Source organism: Ostrea edulis, chromosome 10 (genome assembly GCF_947568905.1).
Source record: "Ostrea edulis chromosome 10, xbOstEdul1.1, whole genome shotgun sequence".
Classification (NCBI taxonomy): domain Eukaryota; kingdom Metazoa; phylum Mollusca; class Bivalvia; order Ostreida; family Ostreidae; genus Ostrea; species Ostrea edulis.
The window spans coordinates 45049445-45072518 of NC_079173.1; the positions used below are offsets into that span (position 1 = coordinate 45049445).

A 23074-nucleotide genomic window follows, 5' to 3' on the forward strand; every position below is an offset into this window, starting at 1 on the left:
AAAATAAGAAAGCTTTATCTTAACTGATATTAGGAAATATTGAGTAGGTTAGGTTTTCTTAACAATAAGTTTTTCTCTAAGGTCTTGTCAAAGGATATCTACATGTATATAGAAAACAAGCATGATTTTTTTCTGAGAAACGTCAGGAAACATTTGAGTTTTCTGAAAAGGAGACCAATCTCTAAGGTCAAGGTCACAAACAAACTCTGCCATAAAAAGGTCTTGTCACAAAGAATGGAAATATGAAAAATGGGGGTCTTATAACTCACTATTCAAAAGTTAAATTAGAATTATGCAAAGACCTATATCCAGGACAAAAAACAATGCCCCCCCCCTCCCCCACACAGGGAAATGGGAACATTGAATCAACACAACTTGGGAGCATTTGCATTTAGATGGATTTAATGTGGCTCTGTTCCTCTTGAAAAAATTCCTTTAAATTAAGTGTCTGCATATTCTCATATAAAACGTTTATCTCCTATCGTGGTCCCACCCTACCATTAGGGCCCCTGACTTGAACAAACTTGAATTTGAACTGCGTGTAAATAATTGCATATTAACATGACTAATCATTACCCTTCTGTTGGTGAGATGAATATTCTCAAAAAAAATTCCCTATCAACACTTATGTCACACTTTGATCCCCTTTTGTCTCCCCACAATACTTTGGGGTAGGGGAGCACCTGGGACTGATTTGAACCAACCTGCATTTTCACTACGTAGGGATGCTTGAAAATCAATATGACTAATCATGGAGCTGTTTTTCTTGAGAATAACAATTTTATATATTCTCCCTTTATATCTGCACGTAATACTTCAATCCTTAATTGTAGCCCCACAATACCCCTTAAAACTTGATTAATCCAGTGTACCCCACAATACCCCTTAAAACATGACTAATCAAGTGTAGCCCCGAAATACCCTTAAAACATGACTAATCCAGTGTACCCCAAAATACCCCTTAAAACAAGGCTAATCCAGTGTAGTCCCACAATACCCTTAAAACATGACTAATCCAGTGTAGTCCCAAAATACCCCTTAAAACATGACTAACCCAGTATAGCCCCACAATACCACTTAAAACAAGGCTAATCCAGTGTAGCCCAACAATACCCTTAAAACATGACTAACCCAGTGTACCCCATTAAATCCCTTAAAACAAGGGTAACCAAGTGTAGCCCAACAATATCCCTTAAAACTTGGCTAACCCAGTGTAAACCCACAATACTCTTTAAAACATGACAAACTCAGTGTAGCCTCACAATACCCCTTAAAACATTATTAACCAAGTGTGCACCCACAATACCCCTTAAAACATTATTAATCCAGTGTAGTCCAAAAATACCCCTTAAAACATGACTGACCCAGTGTAGCCCCAGAATACCCCTTAAAACATGACTAAAACAGTGTATCCCACATTACCCTTTAAAACATGACTATTCCAGTGTAGCCCCACAATACCCCTTAAAACATGACTAACCCAGTGTAGTCCCACCATACCCTTTATGACATGGTCAACTCAGTGTAGCCCCACAATACCCCTTAAAGCATGACTAACTCAGTGTAGCTCCACAATCCCCTATAGAAGATGACCAACCCAGTGTACCCCCACAATACCCCTTAAAACATGACTAACCTACTATACACCACAATACCCCTTAAAACATGACTTATCCAGTGTAGCGCCGCAATACCCCTTAAAACATGATTAAACCAGTGTACCCCCACAAATTCCCTTAAAACAAGGGAAACCAAGTGTAGCCCGGCAATATCCCTTAAAACTTGGCTAACCCAGTGTAACCCCAAAATACCCCTTAAACATGACAAACCCAGTGTAGCCCCACAATACCCCCTTAAAACATTACTAACCCAGTGTAACCCCACAATACCCCTTAAAACATCGACTATTGCAGTGTAGTCCCTAAATACCGCTTAAAACATGACTAACGCAGTGTAGTCCAACAATACCCTTTAAAACATGGTCAACTCAGTGTAGCCCCACAATACCCCTTAAAACATGACCTATCCAGTGTAGCCCCACAATACCCCATAGAAGATGACAAACCCAGTGTACCCCCAAAATACCTCTTAAAACATTACTAACGCAGTATAGCCCCACAATACCACTTAAAACATGACTAATCCAGTGTACTCCCACCATACCCTTTAAAACATGGCCAACTCAGTGTAGCCCCACAATACCCCTTAAAACATGACCAATCCAGTGTACCCCCACAATACCCCATAGAAGATGACCAACCCAGTGTACCCCCAAAATACCGCTTAAAACATGACTAACCCAGTGTAGTCCAACAATAACCTTTAAAATATGGCCAACTCAGTGTAACTGCACAACACCCCTTAAAAGATGACCAATCAAGTGTAGCCCCGCAATACCCCTTAAAACATGACTAACCCAGTGTAGCCCCACAATACCCTTAAAACATCGACTATTGCAGTGTAGTCCCAAAATATCGCTTAAAACATGACCAATCCAGTGTAGCCCCTCAATACCCCATAGAAGATGACCAACCCAGTGTACCCCCAAAATACCCCTTAAAACATGACTAACCCAGTATAGCCCCACAATACCCCTTAAAACATGACTTATCCAGTGTAACCCCGCAATACCCCTTAAAACATGACTAACCCAGTGTACCCCCACAAAATCCCTTAAGACAAGGGTAACCAAGTGTAGCCCAACAATACCCTTTAAAACATCGACTATTGCAGTGTAGTCCCACAATACCCTTTAAAACATGGCCAACTCAGTGTAGTCCCACAACACCCCTTAAAACATGACTAATCCAGTGTAGCCCCACAATACCCTTAAAACATGACCAACTTAGTGTACCCCCACAATACCCCTTAAAACATTACTAACCCAGTGTAGCCCCACAATATCCCTTAAAACATGACTAACCCAGTGTAGCCCGAAAATACCCCTAAAAACATGACTAACTCAGTGTAGCCCCACAATAACCCTTAAACATGACTAATCCAGCGTAGCCCCACAATACCCCTTAAAACATGACTAATCCAGTGTAGCCCCAACAACACCCTTTAAAACATGACTAATCCAGTGTAGCCCCACAATACCCCTTAAAACATGACTAACCAAGTGCAGTCCCACAATACCCCTTAAAACATGACTAATCCAGTGTAGCCCCAACAACACCCTTTAAAACATGACTAATCCAGTGTAGCCCCACAATACCCCTTAAAACATGACTAACCAAGTGTAGTCCCACAATACCTCTTAAAACACGACTAATCCAGTGTAGTCCCACAATAGCCCTTAAAACATGACTAACCCAGTGTAGCCCCACAATACCCCTTAAAACATGACAAAGCCAGTGTAGCCCCACAATACCCCTTAAAACATGACTAACCCAGTGTGCCCTCACAATACCCCTTAAAACAAGCCTAACCCAGTGTTGCCCCACAATGGTTTAAACAAAATAAAATCTGCTTGATTTCATAAAGCCTTCATGTAAATTTCTACTTTTCTGGGCAAGTGGCTCTTGAAAACAAGGTTATTAAAGATTGTTCCCTTCCTACCTATACATTTTTATGTAAAACTATGATCCCTATTGTGGCCCTATTCTTATCCCCTTTGATTTGAATAAACTTGAATCTACACAATGTCATGGATATTTCATGCAAATTTAAACTCTTATGGCCCAGTGGTTCTAAAAGGAAATTTTTTACAATGAACTTAACCTATCTTTGCCTTTTGTTAATTATCTCCCCTTTGAAATGGACATGGTCCTTAATGTATATTTCCTTCTTCCAAGGATGCTTTATGACAAGTTTATATGAAATTGGCTTCGTGATTCCAAAGAAGTAAAAAATATTAAAATTTTAGGGCTGGATGGACAGGCAGCACGCAGATAGACAAATAACAGACAAAACGTGATCAGAAAAGATCAATGAGCAATCAGCTCAGATGAGCTAAAATAACTTTCATTTTTGAAAATACATGAGGGTATGAACTGCAACACTTCACGTCAGCATATACCATTCATAAAACACTGTAGAATGCTTCATGAAGAATGCTGATGTGAAATATCGCAATTCATACCTTCGTGTAACATCAAAATGAAAATTATATCTTAAAGTGACTCGTCAGCTTACAGCAATGGAACTGAAACAACAATGCACTAAGACTACCCTTACACAACCATGTATGCTATTAGCAAATTTGACTCTGATTTTACCCCTTTATGTGTGATAGGAACATTACCCCTTTATGTGTGATAGGAACATTACCACTTTATGTGTGATAGGAACATTACCACTTTATGTGTGATAGGAACATTACCCCTTTATGTGTGATAGGAACATTACCACTTCATGTGTGATAGGAACATTACCACTTTATGTGTGATAGGAACATTACCACTTTATGTGTGATAGGAACATTACCACTTTGACGTCGACTTCCTTTTCTCAGTTCTGCAAGACCTCATGAAAGTCCAGTATGAACCTGTCAAAAATCAAGAAATCACAATATCAACGTGGTGATAAATTCTCATTAATCTTATTGAAACAGTTTCTTAGAAAAAACTATAACTACTGATATATCAATCTATTAAAGTTCAACATTTAGGTTACTGACCGATGGACAGAAACAGTCACCTGAGTATCGCACAGGAAATCCTTAAATGTCTGTTGCAAGTGTTGTACATTGATGGTTCAATGATTGCAATTTTCAATCTTGAGGAACAGAAGGATTTCAAATATGTTGACTGATCATTAAATGTTATTATTACAAGTTGTCTCCCTGATGCAGATTAATAGGGAAGGACAGAAGATGGACATGTAGACAGACAGACATGGCGATTTTTATATAATTTTGTTTACAGGTGCTATACACTAACAACTACAATATGTTTTCTATTTGCTCGGGTGTAGAGGAGAATATTTCTAAGAATTCTGTAAGTAATGATGGCTAATTGCTCTTTATAGGTAATCAAAGCTAGTTGTGCACTATTAGTAGTTAGGGCTAGTTGATCGCTATAGGTAACTATAATGACTAGCTGCATGTTATATGTAATGATGGCTATTTGCTCGCTTTAGGTAATGATGTGTAATTGCTCGCTATATATAATTATGGTTTATTGCTCACTACAGGTAATGGTGGATAGTTACTTGTTAGGAGTAATTATGGCTAATTGCTTGCTGTAAGTAATGATTGCAAATTGCTCGCTAAAGGTATTGATAGCTGATTGCTTACTATAGGTAATGATGGCTATTTGCTCGCTATATGTAATTATGTCTTGTTACTCACTATTGGTAATTAACGCTTTGTTGCTTGCTATAGGTAAAGATGGCTAGTTGCTTGCTATAGGTAATTATAATGGCTAGTTGCTTCCTCTAAGTAATGATGGCGAGTTGCTTGCTATATGTAATTGTGGCTTGTTGCTTGTTATAGGTAATTATAATGGCTAGTTGCTCGTTATAGGTAATGATGGCTAGTTGTTCGTTATAGGTAATGATGGCTAGTTGCCCGCTATAGGTAATTATAATGGCTAGTTGCTCGTTATAGGTAATGACGGCAAGTTGTTTGTTTTAGGTAATTACAATGGTTAGTTGTTTTCTTTAGTTAATTATAACTAGATGCTCGTTATGAGTAATTACATATGTATAACTAATAGTTCGCTAAAGGTGATCAGGGCTAGTTGCTTGCTATAGGTATAGATATATTGATATAACTAAAAGTTATTATGCAAGCAGTTTGTCCTATTGAAGTTCAGGAGTAAGGATCTTTTTAAAAAATGCTTTTTCAACAAGTTTATTTTTCAGTCAGTGTTATCGCATTACACAAGTTTTAAATTATATCAACCATTTGACGGTTTCTGTCCAAAAGTAAAGAACACTAAGGTATTTTGATAGACGATTTCCAGATCCCAAGGGTTATCAACTCACAGTTATGGTAAAGGACTCATATATTGTTTATAATGTGTACATATCATAATCATGCTAAATAGTTTGACTCTTTGGTGTCAAGGAGGAAGATTTTTCAAGATTTCATCAACTGCAATGGTTTTCTCCACACATTTCAGGCTTTATGGATATCATAATTATGCATTTAGTTTTTATCCCCCATCTGTGGGAGTAGAGAAGATGATTTTTCATATATAGTCTCATAAAGAATATTTGGCCCCATGCATCCATGAGGCCCCAGTAGTGGCAAGGTCATAAATTTTACAGTCAATTATTTATTTTCCTTTGATCCTAAAGATGTTCCACACCAAAAATGGTAACATTTAGCACTGTAGTTTTCAAGAAGAAGTTAAAATGTAAATTTGATAACGGACGACACACGACGACGGACGATGATCAATGTTATTAGGTCACCTGAAAGACTCAGATGACCTAAAACTCTTGATTAAAAAAGCAAACTTCAGCTGGGCTTTTAGTTTGATTTGAGGATAAACCTATACTAAACAATATCAGTTCCTATCTATCAATGTTACTATTGTTACCACCACATGTTTTCCATTCTTCTCTCCTTGTGATGCTGCTATATCTAGCTGTTATCTTGTGATGCTGATAAATCTAACTGCTATCACCTGTGGAAAAACTATAGTATTGAATTCATCTATGCAGTGATATGGCAACTGTAGGATATTTAAAACAAGAGGCCCATGAGCCACATTGCTCACCCGAGTCACCTTAACCCATATTTAAAGATTTTCCAGTCTCAGAATTTAACCGATAGACCGCGGCTATGCCAAATGAGGTTGTACCATGTCATGTGCAAATAAGATATCCCGAATTGTCTATGCCAAATTCCAAGAAACAAAGAAATAATTATGCTACGTGTGTGATAATGCACTTAAAACAAGAGGTACTGTGAGCAATGCTCACTAAGAATACCCCCCGCTTACCCCAATCTCCCAAAGGGTGTTGGTAATAGGTATAAACTACCTCTTTTCTGAGTGTAAAAAACAAATGGCATGACAAACCAAACCATATTGTTACTTCGATGTCCAGTGCGTGTGACCTTTGACCTTTTGACCCCAAAATCGATAGGGAACATCTTCATCCCATGGGTAGTCCATATGTATGATATGGTGACTGTAGGTGGAAAGGATAACGCTTTAGAGCCCGGAAACCATATTGCTACTTCGATGTCCAGTGCGCTTGACCTTTGACCTTTTGACCCCAAAATCGATAGGGAACATCTTCATCCCATGGGTAGTCCATATGTATGATATGGTGACGGTAGGTGGAAAGGATAATGCTTTAGAGTCCGGAAACCATTGTGTCTACAGACGGACGGACGGACAGACGGACGGACGGACGGACAGACAGACGGACAACCTGATTCCAGTATACCCCCCCCCCCCACAACTTGTTGCGGGGGGTATAATAAATATTTTCCCTTACAATCGTCAAAATCTATTTTGGGACGTGGATTGTGCTCCCATTGATTTTAAAATATACGACTTAAGTGTGTAAGTGGTTTGAAGATTATGACGTGTTCTAGACAAATTGTTCAGCGTATCATTCGTATGTCTTTAAATGTCGATGCTTTTTTTTTTATCTGCATTGATGAATTTTATTCGGATCGATTTTTAAATTGAAATTTTCCCTAACAATATAACAAGAGTTGTCCTTTCTTCTTTATTTCGCAACTATTCAAATATTGCAAGAATGTTAAAAGAAAATAATATACTTCTTACTTAGCAAATATAATTTGAGGTGAACGTCAACAAATGACGTGTAAATGGTTCTGCAGTTAAAATATTCTGAAGGCACGTAAAGCCCGGTATTAAACCAAATGGTGTCAAACAAACAAAAAAATCAGAACAAGAAAAACGCAAGCTATATGAAAAAGAAGAAAAAGAAAACGTGAATTCAAACCACAATGGCTGAACAGACGAGTATGGTTGAATTTTGAGGGGAGAGAAATGTGGTGCACTCCCTGCAAGGAGTTTTGGTCAGGTGTATGCCAAATGCTATAGGTTTATGCCGCATCAAAAAGACATAAACCTACTATTTATGCCATTTAAAAAGTGAAATTCTCAGAATGATTTCCCCTACATAATTATTCGAATGTAAAACTTTAATCCCTATTGTGGCTCCCACCTAAACCCACCCCAGCCCCAGGGAGATTTTGAATCAGTACTATGTCAGAAAGCTTACATGTAAATGTAAACTTTTCTGGTCCAGTGTATATTTGTATGCAAAACTTTGATCCCCTGCAGTGGAGGGGGGGGGGGGGGGGGGTGGGGGTGGTGGTGGCAGCTAGAAGAAAAGTCTATTTTCACTGCTTACATCACTAAAAGAAATGTTTTGGCAACTTTTTTTGCTCAGTGGTTCTTGAGAAGATTTGCCCATTTTCCCCCATGTAAATCGTTGTTCCCATATTGTGGCCCCACCCTACACCCCGGGGCCATGATTTTAACAAACTTCAATCTGCACTATGTCAGGAAACTTTCATGTAAACATAAACATATCTGGTACGGTGGTTCTTCATCAGATCTTCAAAAATATCTGGATTATATTTGTAGGTGAAACTTTTACCCCCTATTGCGGCCCCATCCAACCCCTTGGGGCTATGATTTTAACAAATTTTAATCTGCATTATATCAGAAACCTTTGATGTAAATCTGTACTTTTCTGGCCAGTGCCTCTTCAGAAGACATTAAAAAATTTCCCTATATATTTGCATGTATTTTTTTATCCCGTTTTGTGCACCATGCTATCCCTGGGGAGGGTGGGGGGAGGCACACATTTAACAAATTTTAATATGTCAATAGGCTTTCATATGAATTTTATTTCTTCAGGCCCAGTGGTTCTTGAGAAGATTTTAAAATTACCCCATCATATTTTTGCATTTTTGAAGGGGCACGGCCCTTCATTTTAAAAATTTGAATCCCCTTCACCCAAAGGTGCTGTGCCAAGTTTGGTTGAAATTTACCCAGTGGTTCTGGAAAAGACGATGGACAATGGACAAATTTTGTTCAGAAAAACTCGCCATCGACTCAGGTGAGCTAAACAAGCAATAAAGAATTTAACATTTGTACACCTTTGGAGGAAAATGAATGAATTTACAATAACATAGGGTTATCAGTAATAAAATTGAATGTCAAAGAGAACATTGCTTAAGCTATGAATTCTGGTGTATCTTATCTGAAATCTCGATATGCATGAAGTGATAGAACAACTGATACATTGTACCACCATATAACAATGGCTTCCGTTCTTCCTTCTCTGTGATGTCAATTCATCCAAGTCTTCTCACCTGTAGGAAAACAAGTTAAGCTATAGAGAGTTCTTCTGATACATTTTGTGTAGAGATAATATAGAGAACTCTCCTGATATATTTTGTGTAGAGATAATATAGAGAATTTTTCCGATAGATTTTGTGTAGAATATAGAAAATTCTTCCGATACAGTTTGTGTAGAGATAATATAGAGAATTCTTCTGATACAGTTTGTGTAGAGATAATATAGAAAATTATTCTGATACATTTTGTAGATAGATAAAATAGAGAATTCTTTCGATACATTTTATATAGTGATAATATAGAGAATTATTCTGATACATTTTGTATAGAGATAATATAGAGAATTCTTCCGATACATTTTGTGTAGAGATAATATAGAGAATTCTTCTGATACATTTTGTATAGAGATAATATAGAGAATTATTCTGATACAGTTTGTGTAAAAATAATATAGAAAATTATTCTGATACATTTTGTAGATAGATAATATAGAGAATTCTTTCGATACATTTTATATAGTGATAATATAGAGAATTATTCTGATACATTTTGTATAGAGATAATATAGAGAATTATTCTGATACATTTTGTATATAGAGATAAAATAGAGAATTATTCCGATACATTTTGTGTAGAGATAATATAGAGAATTCTACTGATACATTTTGTGTGAAATAATATAGAGAATTATGACCACTCTTCGTTATTTTTACCATTTTACATGAGAATAATAAACAGTGTGCGTTTTACGTCCCGTCAATAACTTTACACTCATATTGAGACTTCACCAGTGGCAGAAGTCCCACGAATTTAGACTCAGGGCAGTAGTAGTGAAGAAGCTTTTAAGTGCCAATGTCAGTCGTGACACGGGACCTCTGATTTTAAAGTCCATTCTTACATGAATATTCACATTTCATCTGAAAAACCTGCGATCCTAACTTTTAAATGCTGAGATATGCGACGACACCTCTGTCAACGTCTAAATGTCAAAGATTTATTGCCAAAACTTATTATTACCTATTGCATCATAAACGATAAGTTTACAAGTTTTAGTTTTAAGATTTAAATCTTACAGTAGGTTCACAAAAAACAACAAATTCCATGTCATGATTATTTTACTATTAAATTATTGAATGAATGAATATCTATTTAAAACCGTTTTATTCGCTCCGGTGTCTCATATTTATTATCTTCTGCTTTTATAAAATTCAGACAAGTGTTTGATTTGTTTAGATCATTACGGTTTGATATGCTAAGTCAGTTATAGTATATTTCGATATGCTTTTTAGACGTTAACAGAGGTGTTTGTGGACCTTAGTGGGAACGATAGATTGATCATAGATAGCAGAATCATTAAACATATGGAAACAACATTTGAATTCTTCTTTGTTCCCTACAGAATTTATTTATAATCACAATGTCTGAAAGTTATCAAAGTCCGACTCCTTTATCTGACTGTTGAATGTCGTTGTTATTACCATTAATTCTCTCACCATTTTGTTTGTTTGTGCTAAAACCTTTGATCCAGTTTGACATACATGTACAGGGTTTGACACTAAGGCACGTCCGACCGACCGAGTCTACTAGATGATAGTTCCAGTCGGGTAAATTGTCGATTTACTAGTCTGACTGGTCGTGTTGACAAAATAAACAAGAAACTTTATTATAAACAATAATATATTTTATTCTTAACTAAGAAAATCACTGTGAAGAGTTAACAAGGAACATTGAACCGCGTGATGACTTCATCTCTATTTTTAGTTCTAATAAATAGTCGCTGTCGGAAGTGATGTTTTACGAAATTTAGTCGATGTTAATGTGTGTAAAGTTATGTTGCGGATAAATAGATATAAACTGAATTTATTTTCATTTGAAAAAAAAAGACAGTTTATTTTAATTGAAGATAAGAATGCGTCTATAAAATTAATAAATTACATCGTAAACATCCATTTTTCGGTGTCGACACATGTGCGGAGATGTCTCTATATTCAAATACGACTTTTCGTCCTCAAGGAAAGATGTCCCGAGAGATTCAGATTAAAAAGGAATAGGTTGGGAAGAAACAAAGCAGGGCTTATGAAATAGAAATTTTAAAAAGGCGGTTGAGGGCATTTTATTCTAATAAATTGACTAACAAATTTCTGTGCCGGGTAGAATTTAAAGAAACAGAAAATGCGTTTGAAAATAAAAACATCAAATTGAATGACGAGACTAAAGATTTTTTTGAGACAATTAAATATGTTTTAGTTGAAAGTTAACGTTTGTCATTTTAATTAAGTATCTAAATATGGAGAAACAATTTACGTCCCCCTTGTCCCAATGATACTTCATACCAAATTCGAAAAGAATTGGACTGGTAGTTTTCAAGAAGTTAAGGTTAATCGATCCTCGTGTGATGTCATAGGTATTTGCAAAAATCTTTATCAATTTAAAATTTGTGCATGATTGAAATATATCTTTCGGAGGAATTTTAATCACTGCATAAAATAAAAATTTTGGTAAACTATTGATTTTGAAAAAGTTTATATTTTCTGTAGATAATAAATTCTTTCTAATTAAAAAAATGTTGTCAAGGGCAATAACTCCTATGCTGGTATTTCTTCTACTGTATGTCTATTTTACATGATTTCCCTAATATCCACAATTAATTTATACAGATTTATGAATTAACATTTTTTTAAACTGTTGACATTTAAAAGTTTTTATCCATTTTAATTATTCTGTATAACAAAAATGTGTGATTTTCTGATGTTAACATATACTTCCGATTTTTTATGTCTTGACATATTTAAAAATGTGGCAACATACACATTTTCTTTGGTTATTGATTAAATTTATCTATTTTGAATGGATATTAATACAGATTTTGCACTTTTAACCATTAATATTGATAAGTCACATGAGGATCGACCCACCTTAAAAATAAACAATTGTTCATGCACGATGGACGACAACCGATTGCAATACTGACAGGTCACTTGAGTTTAATCTGAACAAAATTTAAATGATTTCCGGATTATTTGTGTTTTAGTCGGCGATATTGGTGACTTTTGTTTCGCAATCGATTAGTAGCAACACAGAGCTCTAAACGACTGACAATCAATCATTGACAACAATCATTTCATCACTAGTCTACATTATGATTTTTCTAAACAAGTGAACAGCATTTACCTTGAAAATTTCAGTTGGGGCGGGGGTGTCATGTGCCAGCTGCACCCCCCCCCTAAATCTGCCCCAGATACACATTCAATAAGGAGAAAAGTAGAAGCAAGTGATAATTGTATTTGTTCAGACCTTCAGTGATTATACCTCTGGTGTTTCCAGGGAACGTATTTGCCATACACTTAACGTACAAAAGTCTTTTGTATTCTTCATCTATAGGATTTATATATATAAGATCGCTGACTCTTCCTTAATTTCACTTTTTCATCCAACATATTATATTCAATCGGGGGGTGGGGGGGGGGTGGGGGTGGGGGGGGGGGTCAGCTAGAGGAAAAGTCTCTTTCACTGGTTACATCAGTTATATAAATGTTTTGAAGCTGTGTGTTTTCAGTTCGCATGGAGCTAGTTATTGAAGGCATGTTTTACACATGTGTACAGGTGTAGTGGGATATTGTGTGAGGATTTTGATTTTATTTCAATGTTACATACATGTACAAATATTAGAATTTTGAACCGATTTGCAAGAAGCGATATAAGACCTCAACATTACACAAAAAATGCATGTAAACGAGCTTTTTGGCCTAGCGTCAATCACAGGAGTCTGACAGCGAGCTCAGTGGTAGTATTTATGCTCATTTCTCATTTATTTCTACTTAATTGATAAAACTGCTGACTCCTAGCTGTGACTTCAATAACACATATATACATATACTAAGTACAAATTTAAGTTTAATCGCGACTTTAAACAATAGACCCATGGACCACATCGCTCACCTGAGGCACCTTGGTTAATATTTAAAGATTTTTCCGATATATTCACTTGTAATACTTTGATCCCTATTGTGGCCCTAACCTACTCTCGGGGGCCATGATTTTTACAATATATATTTTTTTTTAATATATTTTTGTACAAGTACCGAGTTTACATTTATGTATTTTATGAAATTATCGCAAATTGTACATTAATACACGCAACAGTCATACACAAACAAAAGCAAATTTCGTATGTACATTGTGTATACCATTACATGTAGATACATTTAATGCATGGGTATAATATATAAACAATGCATTTGAAAAGGAAAACACTATATAATAGTCTACATGTGTAGTGACATCCAGAATTAACAGGTGTTCATGTATGGCTTCAAACTTTACGAGCTCGATCGTTTGAGAAACCTGTAATTAACAAACACCCCCGAAAGAAGTCAAGATAGATGCAGTAAATAAACAATACGGACGGTATACCCTGTGTCAACACCTTAACACTCCTAACCATATTAAATATTCCTACTTAAATTTTGTGTCATTCATTTGTCACAGCTACATCGACCCAAGGAAATAACCAGTACAAAACTTTCTATTTTTATAATTGATGTGACCATAGATTGTAGTTAGATCGTGCAACATTTGTATATATTTGATGTAGATAAAACTGTTTAATATACTGAACTACCCGTAGAATGTTTAAAGGCTAATGCAGAAACGTACCAGATAAATGATTACATCTTTGCATTAAGGACAAATGTTTACAAAAGTTTCAAATTTGGCAAGAGTAGTAATGACAATGTCTTTCATAAATATAGGCGTAAAAATAGCCATATCAGTTTGACATTCTGACACGTACATACGGTACATTATGTAGCATCGTTTGTTTGTTTTTATTTTTCCGGGTAGGGAGGGGTGACTTGTTTAAAACTCTTGTCAAGCAATGCAAAATAATTATAATAATTTGTGCCTGAACTTGTAAATGCTAAATCGTGAACACAGGAGAAGAGGTTTTCATTACCTGAAACTGCCTTATTTTTTTAACTTGGGTTATATTCGTCTCTCATTTAGTATTGTTTTAACCAAAGCTCAAATGAACCTTTCGGCATTCACAGTGGATAACCCTGACATTTTGTACTTCAAAATTAAATTTCTGATATAGTAGGAAAGTATCCTTCCACTCTTACGCACACGTTCAATTTTCATTTTCGCCTTGCTATCAAGATTGGTCCTTTCATTTTGGTGTTCCGAATGACAATGAAAAAACTGAACGATGAACGAACGGTGAGCGCACGCTGAACACAAAAATATGAACGGAGGGTGTACGGTGAACGCACGCTGAACGAACGGTGAACGAATGGAAACATGGTAAAGTAGAACGTTTCAGGGACTGTATATTGCTTAATATATACCTATATATAGTTTTTGTAGAAATAAAATAAAATCAAACACTAGTTTAAATTAATCTTTACATTATTGACGTTATATATATTGAACAATTATATTCAAAGCTTCACATTTGACATGTTCCATGAAAAAGGCTTGTATTGACTCCCATTTGGAATGTCTTTTCAAAGTGCCAAACTGTGGTAATTTTTTGTGGTAACTACAGTACACGACACGAGTTTTATACACCCCACCGTGGAAAGACCACGGTGGAAAATCCACGGAGATACACCGTGTCCTCCGTGTTCCACGGTGTGTGTTATTTGCGAATACACACAGCTGCTAAAAGCTTTGTTCTAGCCACGGGCCTTGCGGGAGATGTGAAAATGTGCCGCAGGCCAAATAATCAAGATAAGGGTGGAATTTTAAGAAAAGAAAAAAATGTCAATATTTTCCCTCCTGATACTTATATTGTTTTTCAGCATTTTGAGCCAATTCTAATGATACCAAACACTATATATTATGTTTTTAAGAAAACCTGGTTTTGAAATTTTTTCTTTAATAGTTTTCTTTCTTCATTAAAATATTCTTAAATTCTATGTTTAAATAATGCGTACTTGCAGGCAATTCCTGTTTTGAATGCGAATTAGTATATTCAGTAAATGAAAATCATACATGTACATCATGTGATAGGGATATTTAATAATTACCAATGTGCTCTCTCTCTCTCTCTCTCTGACAAATGCGCTGTTTAACATAATTACTTCCATCATATTGTGTTAATATACATCTTGACAAATATAACTTGATCCAATATAGAAATTGGAGCATTGTCGATGATTAACAAATTGGAATTAATTTATTACGTAATTAATAGAAGCAAAAATACAAACCATCGAATGATTTATTTTTAAAATCCCGAGTTAATTACATTTGACCGAGACTTATGTTCGATGTACTTTGATAGAGGTTTTCATAATAAAAAAATGTTCATCAGGAGTGTCTGGATAATTCAATGATTTTTGTATAATAAGTATATACCATGCAAATTCCTAGGGTCTTTGTCACAGTATAACTAAATTACGGTTAGCTAGTTTGGGTTTTGACCTCTTATGAAAAATGTGAAATATATTGGGTCGGCGCGATATCAGATCTAGTCTAAGATCACGGGTATCTTGCGCCGACCCAATATATTTTACACTTTCCACAAGTCTGTTGATTTCAAATACACGGATTAGCTGACCCCCATTGTTCTACTGAGGCGAAAACCCCTTCGAATTTGCATGGAATGTACAAGTTATACACAGGTCATTGTTATAGTCATACATCATAGTACCGCTAACCCGACAAACATTTTTTTTTATTTTGAGTAAGTTATTGAATGACGAAGTATGACCAAACTGCAGATTGAACTTTATAGAGCCCCGTGCTAACATTACTTATATTTTTCAATGTATCAGAAGGGGTATGTTGCCGGTTAAGTTGTGTAAATTAAGTTTGTTTAAATTTGTGCTTAAATTGTCCGATTACGAAAACCTTAAATTGGGAGTGTGTGTGTGTGGGGTGGGGGTGGGGGGTAGTAGTCTGAAACTGTCTCAATTCCCCCTTCCGACTTCAATTTCTTAAATCGTGCAGTGGGTAGGTCGCTACAAGCTACAAGGCTAAATCCTTAACTTTCAAGTTTTCAAATTACACCCTCTCTGATTCTACGTGCTTGTAATCAATATTAAAGGATGTAAATCCTCGGTGTCAAATGCAACTAGTTCATGAAAAAGACTAATATCAATATAAACAGAAATGACTTAACGATTATTTGCTTTTATTCATATACGCTATCGATTATTAAAATCTTTAATTTAATCTTTAGATGTATTAGATAATGAAAGCAACAGAGAGAGAGAGAGAGAGAGAGAGAGAGAGAGAGAGCATTGGCAATCATTGATTATAATATTCATGATTGTATGCAGATAGGGGAAGTTTAATACGTTCAATATAAATCTTGAAAGTATAATTTCTTTCTGATTAATTATCCATCCCCTTTCATTCTGATATTGTTTTTTATTTCCCATTTTGTTTTCTTTACATGTTAAATTTTTCGGCTGGTCCAGGTTAGGACTAATGAATGAGCCCCCCCCCCTTCCAAAACGATGTTACGTGCTTAGCTGTCTATCTCCCTCTCAGTCAAAAATAAAATAAATACAGGCTATATATACTGCAACATCATTGGATTTACTGGATAATTCTTCGATTTCACCTTCATAATACATGTTAATGCAAGCGGACTATCTAGGCTTTTTTCCCCCATCTTCGCTAGCCGAGATTATTCGTCGACGAAGGCACAGTTGACTCAAAACCCATTGCTAGCGGAGATTAGATGAATTTAACCCCCGTATTATGTTATAACTGACCAAAACCTAGTACGTTCGTTTTACAACTTTCATTCAGAAGACGTGCAAGTTATTGAGTTACTGAATAAATGAGAAAACGTCTGCATTTTTATTTTAATGGTTCTCAACTCTATACTTCGTGATATTTCAAGACTACATGGATTGTACTCAATTCAGTTTATTGGATCTCATCACCATTATGCAATGGTATACAAAAATATAAAGACAAAAATCTGTTATATATACATTTAGTAAATAATACTTGCGTGTAATAAAGTATTTTTCAAGTTAGAAAAAAAAAACCTTAAAAAACCGTGTTATTATTAATGTGAAGTATGCGCATTCTAGGTAGGGGAGCACATTTTATTTTATTATTTTATTTTTGAAAGTACGGGGTTTTCTAAAGGTTTGTTTAAAAGTAATTTAAGGTTGATCGATCCTCATGTGATGTCATAGGTTTTTGCAAAAATCTTAATAAATTAAATTTTGCATATGATAGAAATATATCTTTCCAAGGAATGTTATTCACTGGATATAATAAAATATGTGGTAAACTAATAATACTGAAAAAGTTTATATTTTCCATAGATAATCAATTATTTATGATTAAAAAAATTTTGTCAAGGGCAATAACTCCTATGCTGGAATTTCCTCTACTGGATATCTATTATTCATTGGTTTTCCCAATATCCACAATTAATCTATACATATTTATGAATTAGCAGTGTTTTAAAACTGTTGATATTTAAATTTTGTCATTTCAACAAGTTTTTATCTATTTTTATTATTCTGTTTAACGAAAATGTGTGATTTTCTGATGTTAATGTATACTTCTGTTTTTGTATGTCTGACATCTTTAAAAAGGTGGTGACATATACATTTTCTTTGGTTATTAATTGAATTAAACTATACTGAGTGGAAATTAGTAAAGTTTTTCCACTTTTAACCACTAATATTGATAAGTCACATGAGGATGGAGCTACCTTAATAAAGATATTCTTAATTTTTATTTGTTTAGGTGATAAAAATTTGATTTTTTGCTCACATTGCTTAATTCACAGTTGAGTACATAATGAAATTCATCTCCAATGTAAACATGTACATGTATATAGCTGACCTTAATCACATATTCCTAATTACAATGAAAACTTTACGTAAAAATAAACCATTGCTTATGGTACACATTTCTTTGAACTGCTATTTATCAAATTGAAATTACTGGCATGTGATTGTCGTTGTTTCTTTTATTTGGTGAAATTGTGCTGCACGTGCCGTGAAACAATGTACCGACGAGTGGTAGGAATAACACAGGTGTTTATATACAGGATATCGAGAATTTGGGCGTTTCATAAAAAGGTGTGAACGTCTGCAGGGAAGTCTACAATCGGATATGTAATGAAAACACCAACGTATCATTAAACAACAATTACAAGAATTGAATGATTGATAGCTAATTTCTAAATAAGTAATGGGGTGGGGGCATGCATGCTGGCTAAGCGAAAAGGTCTTTGGGGTGAATCATTTCGGAAATTATTTCTTTGTTTTATCACACGGAGGTACACGGTGGCATCAACGAAGGTACAGGTGACATCCACGGAGATGCGCGGTGGCATCCACGGAGATCCTCCGTGGACTTCAATGTCTAGCTCGCGCGGAAAAATAGGACTTCAAAGGTGCCGACAATTTTAAAGGTCCACCGTGTTTGGGGCAACTTTGTTCCACCGTGTTGCGTGGAACACGCATAAAACTCGTGTCGTGTACTGTAAAAATATTAACACTCAGGATCAAGAAAATGTAAAAAAAAAAAAAAAAAAAATTATAAAAGTATTCTTTCACTTTTAATTTCATTTTTTTTAAAACGGTTGCTAACGTCACATTTTTATGACGGAACACTTGACGGAAAATGAATTGGCAATTAATAAATCTTCTGTTTACTAAATAAGTTATGAAATTATTTAACTACATGGCTCTCTTAATGAAATGTTTAAATGTAATCTATATACATTACATCGAGACCAATGTTTGTTGTGCTTTAATAATGACCCCGAATCTTTTATTTTCTGTCAATGCTAATGTCAGTTCTTGACGGAACTTTTTTTATGCTAATGTTATTGTTTGACGGAACAAAATCTTGCGGAACTTTTTCACAGTGATGTAAATCATGATAGAGTATAAATAGTTTCCCATGATGAGTTTTTATTGCAATAAAATAGTCTTTGAATTCATAAACCGGTAGTTTGACGTACGATTTAGTACAAATAGAACGATTTCTTATGCTAACGTTACATGTTGCTACCATCAGCAATTTTGACAGAAAGTCTATCGCTTGAAGTTTTACGTAAGTCTAGATACCTCATTCACTCAACCTGCCATTCCATTGGAAAATCCCATTACAACGCCCCTTGCAGGGAGAGTTGTAATAATAACAAAGAACCACAACTCTTACAATGGTTTGGTAAAAAAGTACATGCTAATGTCACATTGTGTCGAGTAGAGTTTGACAGAATGATGTTAGACCAAATATCAATGTAATTTCTTAAGTTAAATATTTTGTTTAGAGAAGATAAAATCTGTTCCACACATTAGATTATGACTTTTAATGCTCAATTCCAGAAAAATAATCAAAGCAAATTGTTTTGCAGTACATCTCTATGTACATTAGTGCTAACGTCAATATGTTTGACAGAACGAAAGTTACAAAAACTGTTTACTTTGAAATTACTTTTGTATAATTTGTTTTCATAAATAGGTTGCAGTTTTTTAAAATAAAAATCAAGTAAAAGTACATACATTTTGTTACATCTTTTTCGCCCCTTGTTTTCTTATATAAGTTGAAATAAAGTACCTGAGAAGTTGGGTACCACTTCTCACGGGAGTTAATTCTGTCAATTTTTCCTCATATTTTGAACATTCACATACCAAAATAATTTTATCAATTTATGTGTGGCAAAATATTTTTGATTTTATAATTAACTCTAGTCCATTCAAGTTTGTAATTATAAACATTCTTTACTTTTTAAGCATATTAATTTTTAAATACGGAGGGAAAAAAAATTGACGGACATTTTATGCTAATTTGGTGGAATATGTCATTTAGGCATTAACATAGCCAAAACTGCGGCATTAAAACTTCTCTTAATCAACATTTATAAATAATTATCTTTTTCTGAGTGTGGTTATGATCTAACATTATGTAACAGGAAGGGAGAAAATGCAATGGACCAGACCGGGATTCGAACCCGGGCCCCCTGAATCTCTAGTCAGGTGCTCTACCAACTGAACTGTCTGGCCACCGGCGATCGAACCCAGCTGACCGCTACATTTATATATACCCGGGATAACAATCCTTCGGCATTTTCTTGTGGAGTTGGAAAGAAAAAATACAGTCATACATGTATATCAATATGCTTAAAATTGAATTGACTACAGTAGGCCTATACTTTTTAAATATCAATTTCAAGATGTAAATCTAGATGCAATACATAGTATATTTACTGTCCTGATGTTCTCATTGTAATGTATTTACGGGTGGGTGGGGGGTGGGGGGTTGGGGGGGGGGTGGTGGGTGGGTGGGGAGTGGGGGTATCCATTTTGGTAATCAGAAAAAAAAATAGTGTAATGTGTTTATGAAAAAAAATGTGTTCGTATTATATCTGACACTACTTCTATAAATCGAACAGTGCATTTAATGTGAACTGAGATATTGCTCAAAGTTTAAAACCAAGTTCAACAAGTCGCATATGACAGTAGTTGACACGACTGATCCGGAATTGAATAAACCGATGGTGTCTCTTCGGTAAGACATCTCAACTACAATAATGCATTCACTGAAGAAATATTGATTGATGCATTAGCTGAAAGATATATCAATTAAATGCATTTATTTTTTGTGCAGAAAACTTGGTTATTTTTTTAGCTACAGACAACTTTTCCCCCAGCCGCGATTTTTTTCCCAAGCGTGTAAGTGACAAAGATGTCGAAGTCCTAATGTATAGATGTTTTGCACACTCGGTGCCGCCATATTTAATTACCTAATTATATATGCGTGTCAAAGGTCATAGGGGAAAAACGACGTAACCATGGACGTAGCCTTTTGACAAATCAACGATGTATGCTTTTCCCCAAAAAGTTTTTAATGATTCATCTCTTATATTATGATAGAATTTGTTTACATAATAGATAAAGAGGACCAAAGGTTTACTTTAGCATATCTTTTATGGAAAAGTTCCTTTCTAGAAATTCTATGAGAAACTATTTATTGGCACTAAAGTTGCTTTTCATACCCATGTTTGAAGATTCCATTTCATAATAAACAATCATTTTTACACTAAAAATCTTAATTCTGAATGGCACAAAAATGTAAAATTTCGATAATAGAGTCTACCCCTTTACCCACTACTGGACCCATTGTATTGTGATGTTTTTAGGGACAGGGGGGTATTCATTATTAATGGTAATTTTACAAAGAAAATAGATTATAATGCATTACAACAAATCACGGCAGTATTATCCAGGCACATCATAGCGTCCCTTATCAAGGGGAGGGGGGTACAAAATATAAATATTGACAACTACTACGATCTATACAGATAATATTTTTAAAAAGGAAATTTTACAAAAAAAAAGGGGGGGGGGGGCGAGATTATACGCACGACGACAAATTTAGAAAATCACTTGTAGTCTATATAGTTAGTGAAAGTCAGGAATAATTCAGGGCTTTTCCAACCCCCTTCTCTCCTTACACTCGTCAAATATACCTCCATCTCTTTACATTCGTCTAATACAAACCCTCCTTTCTTAGAATCGTCAAATTCCCCCTCCTTTTCCTTACACTTGTCTTACATATCCCTTTCTCCTTACACTCGCAAAGAGTAGTCGGTTGTTTAAATCAGACTGCTGAAAATGGATAGACTAACAGTTGGGTATTGGGTGGTGAACCTAAATTGCCTGGTTTATAATTAGTATCCTTATTATTTGCAATAAAGTTTCTAGCTATAATATATATAGGCCTACATATGTTATACCTAAAAGTGAACTTTGAACTGGTCATTTGTCAAAGTTAGAGATAAATTAAATAATTGTGTAGACATCTCGTTTTTTTTTTTTAAATTGTCAGAAGCTTATAAGATTTAAAATCATACAAATGAAATATATATCTCACTCTGTCTCATGGGCAAGTAGAAGAAATTTATAATTGGGAAAAGAATATCGTGCGGATAGGAGCTCTAATATAAGCGCGACCGTCGTGCGAATATTGAAAATGATTGGCACGACAATGATGCTGATAGACACTTTAAAAAACAACCAAACAACTCTTAAAACTTAATTCAATCCAAACTTCAAAATCCGTAATTGTGTGAGGGGTGACTTAATTCATAGGTTCAAACTTAATTACTACTCAGTACTGCATACCACAGAAGAGAGAGAGAAGAGGGGAGGGTATGCCGATAAATCAAACCACTTTGTCATTTTAAAAGACGAAAGACAGATTGTCAATAAAATTATTGAACTGTTATCACTTCTCTATGCAATGTACTACTTCACTGGGTTAATTTTAGAGAGCTAATGACTGTAATTCGATAGAAAACATCGCAAGTGAAAGTAGCGAGCAGACACAAACAACCTATACTTCACCAGCTCAAATTAAACAAATGTGAATGAAACATTCTAATCTGCAACTCTTAGTGGTAACTTTAAAGTGTGTTTTTTACGAATGTTATATTTTTATCATCTTACATGCTTAAACAAAGTATGTCTCACCCGTAAAATGTTGGTGAGCAGCCATCGTCGTTCGCTGTTAAAGTGATCCCCGGAGTGAGATAAATCGACACTAACACCTGATCACTTGGTTAAATCAATTGTAATAAACAAATCAGCAGAAATTAACAATAAAGGTGACAATTATGCACACTGGCCAAATACACAACTTACACCTTGAGTTCCCCGAATCGAGAGAAAGATTTTGGGGTCCCCGTTTCCGGTAAAAGGGAACAAGGCCCCCTGGCAATTCGCCCCTATACCAATCCAGAAACCCAATTTCACTACACTGTCAAAGGACCCGCATGTAAGATTTTTTTCCCCTATGACCTTTTGACCTAGCATGACGTTAGAGTGTGCAAAACA

At 35.2% G+C, this 23074-nt stretch overlaps 1 protein-coding gene across 9 annotated transcripts in view; it reads right to left on the bottom strand.

The window, feature by feature from the left end:
• LOC125666246 (uncharacterized) overlaps positions 1 to 23074 on the bottom strand; it is a 45030-nt gene that overhangs the window by 15573 nt on the left and 6383 nt on the right. The window contains exons 1-4 of one of the 9 annotated variants that reach the window (XM_056151549.1): positions 22712 to 22905; positions 9199 to 9259; positions 6495 to 6578; positions 4429 to 4489 (exon numbers count right to left, since the gene is read on the bottom strand). The gene's annotated coding sequence lies outside the window, so the exon portion shown is untranslated. Of the gene's footprint in view, positions 1 to 4402; positions 4490 to 6491; positions 9260 to 22711; positions 22906 to 23074 lie in introns of those variants that run through there. The other 8 variants (XM_056151542.1, XM_056151541.1, XM_056151548.1 and 5 more) reach the window with 8 other exon arrangements.